We start from the raw sequence: 7,111 nt of genomic DNA on the forward strand, positions 1-7,111 counted from the left end.
ATCCTCGGCATACCGGATCTGTCTTTTGCTTCAACAATGTTTGGGATGGAACAGACCCAGGGATGCCCCTTCTTCCAGCCTCCGATCATTCTCCAGCATCTAATCCCGTCACCACCTATGGAACCACCTCAGCCATCCTCAGCCTCTGAGAGCAGCCAACACCATTTTTTTTTTTTTTTACCCTAACTTGTTGCCGAAAAACCATGAGCTCCCAAACTCGTCAGAATTATCCCACTGAGGTAGAGGCTGCCGTCAATCACCTGGCCAACCTGCATCTGCAGGCCTCCCACACCTACCTCTCTCTGGGCTTCTATTTCAACCTCCATGATGTGGCTCTGGAGGGCGAGGGCTACTTCTTCCAGGAGTTCGGGGAGAAGAAGGGTGAGGGCACTGAGCACCTCTTAAAGATACAAAACCAGCACAGTGGCTGCATTCTCTTCAGGACATGCTGAAGCCTTCACAAGATGAATGGGACAAAACTCAGGACACCCTGGAAGCTGCCTCGGCCTTGGAGAGAAACCTGAACCAGGCCCTGGTGGGTCTGCACGCCCTGGGTTCTACCCGCAGAGATGCTTGCCTCTGCGACTTTCCGGAGAACCACTTCCTGGGTGCGGAGATGAAACTCATCAAGAAGATGGGCAACACCTGACTCACCTCTGCAGCCTGGCCAGTCCCCAGGCTGGACGATTATCTCTTCTAAAGGCTCACCCTCAAGCACAGCTAAAAGCCTTTGGAGGCCAGAGCCCTTTGAGGGGGCCCTCTGACTTCCCTTGGTTCCTGGATTTTGCCTGAGCATATCCCCAAAACCATTAGCCATTCTTTCAACCACCCTGAAGCTCTCTCCATGCGTTGGACCAAATGGAAACAATAAAGATTTTTGTAAAAAAACAACAACAAAACAAAAAAAAAACACCAAAATTTTCTACTGATCAATACTTACCAATGAAAATACTAAGGTTATAAATCAGGCAATAAAACTAATTCTGGGTGAAATATCTGAGAAGCACAAATTAATGACGAACAAAGAAAATGGTGAAATATGGGTAAACCTAAACAAATGTTGACTACCTAAAACAAAACTATACTATGTCAGGGTTAAAAAGTATTAATACTTGTCCTTTCATATTCTAAGTTCTTCTAGGATGGGCCAATAAGCAAATTAACAGAGAAAGATTAACAGGAAAAAAATAAAAAATTTAATTCATGCACATGGGGAATTCATGTAAGTATGAAAATTTCCAAGTCAGTGAGACAACATTGGGTATATAAGGTATTGTGGACAAAAGGGGAGTGAAGAGGGTCTTAGACTTTAGAAGTGAGAATGGATGATTTACAGGTAGTTGAGGAAGAGCCAAACATACATAGCAGGAAAAATCTTGCTAGGCAACTAAGAAACAATGGCACAGCCTGGCCGGGGTGGCTCAGTGTTTGAGCATGGACCTGTGAACTAGGTCATGGTTGGTTTGATTCCCAGTCAAGGCATATGCCTGGGTTGTGGGCTCGATCCCCAGGATGGGACGTGCAGGAGGCAGCCAATCAAGGATTCTTTCTCATTATTGATGTTTCTATCCCTCTCTCCCTCTCCCTTCCTCTGTGAAATCAATAAAAATACATTAGGAGAAGAAGAAGAAGAAGAAGAAGAAGAAGAAGAAGAAGAAGAAGAAGAAGAAGAAGAAGAAGAAGAAGAAAAAGAAGAAGAAGAAGAAGAAGAAGAAGAAGAAGAAGAAGAAGAAGAAGAAGAAAAAGAAGAAGAAGAAGAAGAAGAAGAAGAAGAAGAAGAAGAAGAAGAAGAAGAAGAAGAAGAAGGAAAAGAAGAAGAAGAAGAAGAAGAAGAAGAAGAAGAAGAAGAAGAAGAAGAAGAAGAAGAAGAAGAAGAAGAAGAAGGAAAAGAAGAAGAAGAAGAAGAAGAAGAAGAAGAAGAAGCAACAATGGGACACAGAGGTTGGTATGTATCTAGATAACAAACATTACCTGAAGCTTTCTCTTTACTTAATTTGAATTAGGCTAAGGGGAACAGCCTAAAATTCCCTTTCTGAAGGTTTGTCTGTCTAAATCTCTTAGCAGGAAGGGGGTAAGGGGGAAAGAGAGATGTCAAGGTTTCTTTCTGAGTCTTGTTTCTTAATTCACAACTTAAAATTGCGGACGAAAAAGGGGCCACATACTATACCTGACAAGCTCAGGGAAGCCTGCACACAAGCCTTACAAACTCAAATACCTAAAGTAATCACATAGATAGTCTGAAATTAAAACTTCCCAACTAAAAGCAAGTCATGGTGGGTAGTCATGTATTAGGCTGGTATCTTCGTTGATAAAGATAAATATTTTTCTAAACTGAACCCGTCCATTGTCTTTTTGTATCTATAATAACATACCTTGCAATGTCAGGGTAATTCCCTTTTTCCAGATCCCTCAGGGCACAACCACTACCAGAGCAGAGACCACAGAACCCCTCACTGATATTGTTATCCTGTTCCTTGTTAACTGTTAACTTTCCTATGCACAACGGTGTAAAAGTATGTGTCCATTCATTTTACTTATTTTTTTTTAATTGAATTTGTAGGAGTGACATTGGTTCACAAAACCACACAGGTTTCAAATCTACAACTAACAAACATCTGCACACTGCATTGTGTGCCCATTGCCCAAAGCCAAGTCTGTTTTGGTCCCTTTGCCCACCTCCACTTAGCCACACACCCCTTTCCAATCTCAGAGATTTCTCCACTTTGCTTTCTCCTGCTTCTCTAATCTACCACCAGTGGATTTCATATAATCCCCTTACATCTCCTCTTGATTATAATATATAGAATAAGGTACAAAACTGCCATTTGCTGGAGCATTTTCTCAACCTATCAAGATTTTGTTTTCTAACAGTTGTTGACAGTTTGGCTCAAATAAACTCATACAAATTCTCTACAGGTTTGGATGTTTCTTATATCAACAAAATCAATATTCCAAAAGGCAGTGTTAGGATAGCAAGTCTTCGGTTCCATTAAATGTGCAGTTAATATATTAATGGAGATATTGATGGGGAAAATAAGACATTGTCGGGGGGGGGGGGGGGCGCTAGCAATCTGAATTTGTACCAGTAACCTAATGTACATTCTTGATAGCCTATAATTAAGTCATGGGCCCTTTCCCAGAATCTGGTCTCGCAAGACCTGAGACCATAAACTGAACAATACACAACCCCTGGAGGAGGTTATCAGTGCTGACGCCAGGCCAGGCCTATAGGTGTGGTTTTACTGCCCCTATTCCAGCAAACGGGGCTTTATGCAAAGCTTGTGAAAGATCTGGTAATCCCATTCCATATTTGGGGGACAAAGACACCAGAGGGGTATAAAGAAGAGCTTCTACCATATCGGTTTGCTCAGACTTTGAGAGGCAACTCTGAGACCACTGGCGTAATAAAGCTGTGTAACCCCATTTCTCTAAGCATTGCTTGGGTTTCTTCGGTCTTCTACAACAATATAAAATGACAACAAAAACAATACCATGTACTTTTAGTAATTGTAGTTCAAGTCCTCTATAGTCCTTGCATTATTTTGAGAGCAAAGAAAATATGAAGATTAACCTGTGGCTATGATAAGTTAAATGTGCACATCAAAGTATCTAAAATAATAAACTAATAGAAATAAAGTATATAACCTTCAATGAAGAGAAAAAAATAAGAATAAAAACAATTAAGGTAAGAAAGTAAATTTTAAAAGGAGTGCAAATAGCACAAAATAAGCTAAGAGAAGATAACTCTAAATGTGATAGTATTAATACCACTGTAATAACCTGTTTATTGGTGATGGGAAAGGAGCAAGGGCAAGGCCAAATACTATGGGCATGCCATGTATCCAGTTTTGGCAGGAAGCTACAGTTAAACACTCCCCAGGTCTATTCCCCACAGATTGGTGGGGGAAGGGACTGAACAGGAAAAGAATAGAGGCATGCCCAGTAAAGTCTGGGTGACATAGGGAAAGTACTTGTCTGTCAGTCACACCTGGGAACAGGTCATTAGTCAGAGTAGGTGTGGCCACTGCAAACCCTGAAATATTTGAGATATTTAACTTCCTAAACAAAGGAGGTCCCTCTGTTGGCTGTCTCTTGCTCTCTTGTGTTTTCAGGACTCTTGGGACTCTTGTTGCAGGGGGCTTTCATGCTTTTGCTTCTTTGCACTGGCCCATTTGGCCCACAGCCATGTGGACCCTACACAATAGTCTGCAACTAGCCTGATGCTACACCTGACTCAGCTCCACCATGGAACAGAAACTCGACATCGGCTTTGCTTCTATCTCTACTGAATCCTCAGCTGCACATCTTCCAGGACTGGATTAAGGGAAATGGGACTTTGAAAACCCAGGGATGTAATTCCATGAAAATAAAGCTTTCTACCACATCTTATCCTCCCATAGGGGCCTCTGGAAATGCTTATTCCAGTGGCACCCTAATAACCCCACTCTCACTAGTAATGGAGAAGACCATCCACACATTTCTCCGATAACAGTCTAATTTCAATAAATGTAAATGAACCCAATGTTAAGCTTAACAACAACAACAAAGAAACATTGTCAGACTAGATATACAACTTTTAAGAAGATCCATATGCCTGTTACAAGAAAAACATATGACTGAAATATGCATAAAGCTGAAAGAGTGGAAAAATATATGCTATGGAATTTAAAATCAAATTAAACAGGAAAACTATATAATAGATAATAAAAATTATAAGGTTAAAAGCATTAGTAGAGGGGGAAAAAACAAACAAAAACTTCTACATACTGATACAAATTTCAATTCTCCAAGAAGATCAACAATTATTAGTCTGTAAGACTAAAATAGCCTCAAAACATACAACTCTGTGGGGGGAAAGCCCCAAAAGTCTAAAATCAGGATTGATTCCAAAGAACTGACATGTAGCCTTATTTAAATTCATAAGAGTTTTTTAAAAATATATTTTTATTATTGACTTCAGAGAAGAAGGGAGAGAGATAGAAATATCAATGATGAGAGAGAATCATTGATTGGTTGTCCCCTGCACGCTCCACACTGGGGATCAAGCCCACAATCTAGGCATGTGCCATGACTGGGAATCAAACCATGACCTCCTGATTCATAGATCAGGCCGACGCTTAACCCCTGAGCTACACCAGTTGGGCCATAAGAGTTTTAATAGGAGAAACATACATACAAGGGCAAAGCAGCTGCTCCCAGTGTTATGAAGCCTGGCTGGAAAAATCCACACCTCTCCCAGGCAGGATCCTTTTTATTGGGGTGAACAATAATAAAGTCATATGGTGGGTGTTAGGTTTGATCAAATAATTGAATCAATACTCCTTCCCTTGGAATGGACCTTTAGGCCACTTCACAACAGACATTCCCTTTCACTTAGACCACATTCCACTTGCTAAGACCATTATCTCTCCCCTTGGGACCGTCCCAGGATCCAGACCTGCCCAGAAAATTCTTTGCCCAGAAAAAGCCTGCCTAGAGTCCTTTAAAACCTCTGACTCCCCATCCCTGGGTGTTAGCACCATTTGGGGGCTCAGCCCATCTGGTATCAAGGTAACCTAATCTACCTAATATAAGAGTAACATGTTAACTGACCATACCTTCGTGACACCCACCAGCCAATCAGGAGTGGGTATGCAAATTAACCAAACAAAGATGGTGGGTTAATTTGCATATGCAGGCACCGAGCAGCTGGGGACGGGGTGGGATGCAGGCATTCCACACCACCCCAGCCACTCCTGGCCTCTGGGCAGCGTGGGAAGGCAGAAAGGCAGCTCCAGCCAGAGCGAAGGCGGTGTCAGCAGCCAGGGTAATGAAGGCCCATTCTTGTACAAATCTTCATTCATGCATTGGGCCACTAGTAAATTTATAATCCCTTCCCACTTTGACCTCGTGCATTCCTCCTTCCTTGACCCTAACAGTGGGAAGTCAAGTAGACCACACAAAAGAACAAAGCATTCCTAAGTTAAGGGATAACATTAGGTAGTCATCACACTTTATACATCCACTAAAGGCCTGGTGCACAAATACGTGCACCAGTGGGGTACCTCAGCCTCGCTTGCAAGATCAGGCTGAAACCAGCTCTCTGACATCCCCTGAGGGTTCCTGGATTGCGAGAGGGCACAGGTCAGTCCAAGGGACCCCACTGGTGCACGATTGGGGTCGGGGAGGAATGCAGGAGGTTGGCTAGCAGGAAGGGGCCATGGGAGGGCTCAAGGGCATATCCAGCCCGTCTTGCTCAATCCCCATCAGCCGGATCCCAGCAGCAAGCAACCTACTGGTCAGAGTGTCTGCCCCCTGATAGTCAGTGCACGTCATAGCAAGCAGTTGAGCATCCTTAGCATATCATTAGCATATTACACTTTGATTGGTTGAACGGACATCCAGACAACTGGACACTTAGCATATTAGGCTTTTATTATATAGGATTAGCCTCCTTCCTGGGCCTGACCTTTATCTTTGGGCAGCATTCCCATTTTCTGGGTAGTCACCCAAGCCTGAGGCTACAGAGTTAAAGAGTCACCAAGAGTTAAACAGAATCCAACATTTCCTAGACGCCTTTGCTGCTGGAGCCATATTGCATCTAAGGTGAATCTCCTACAAAGCAAAAATCAACAAAACTAGAAAAGAGAGACCAATCTACCATTATAGTGAGAGATTCAACACACTTTAATCATTAACTGACAGATGAAAGAGAGGAAAAATTGGCATTGCCAGGTAAACAGAGATATGGGTTTACCTCTACCTTTCTGAAAGGAGTTTTTAGGGGTAAAATAGGCAGGTTTAGGGAGTTTTAGAAAGAAGGAGGGCCCCTAGGGGAGGACTGTAAAGTTGGGGGCCTGGGAGCTGCCAAAAGGCATACATTCCCAGAGAGAGAAAAGAGATGCCACAGGATAAGGGGAGAGGAAGACACCTATTCACAGAAGACAGAGGAAAGTCACAGGGAGTAGAGAAACAAAAGGGAGAAAGAGGAAAACAGATTTTCACAGGGGATAGAGAATTCTGCCACAGAAGGGGGAGAAATAAAGGGTTTGAGCTTTGAAGCTGCTATACTGACCATTAAAAATGGAGTATCAAAAGATAAAGAACTGCAGCCTTTATAAACCTTAGGAAA

At 42.6% G+C, this 7,111-nt stretch overlaps 1 pseudogene; it reads left to right on the forward strand.

The window, feature by feature from the left end:
* Positions 1-203: 203 nt before the first annotated feature.
* On the forward strand, positions 204-649 carry LOC114228321 (ferritin light chain 1-like; annotated as a pseudogene).
* The last annotated feature ends 6,462 nt before the right edge of the window (positions 650-7,111 follow it).

The sequence above is a fragment of the Eptesicus fuscus genome, chromosome 16, assembly GCF_027574615.1.
Source record: "Eptesicus fuscus isolate TK198812 chromosome 16, DD_ASM_mEF_20220401, whole genome shotgun sequence".
Lineage (NCBI taxonomy): Eukaryota > Metazoa > Chordata > Mammalia > Chiroptera > Vespertilionidae > Eptesicus > Eptesicus fuscus.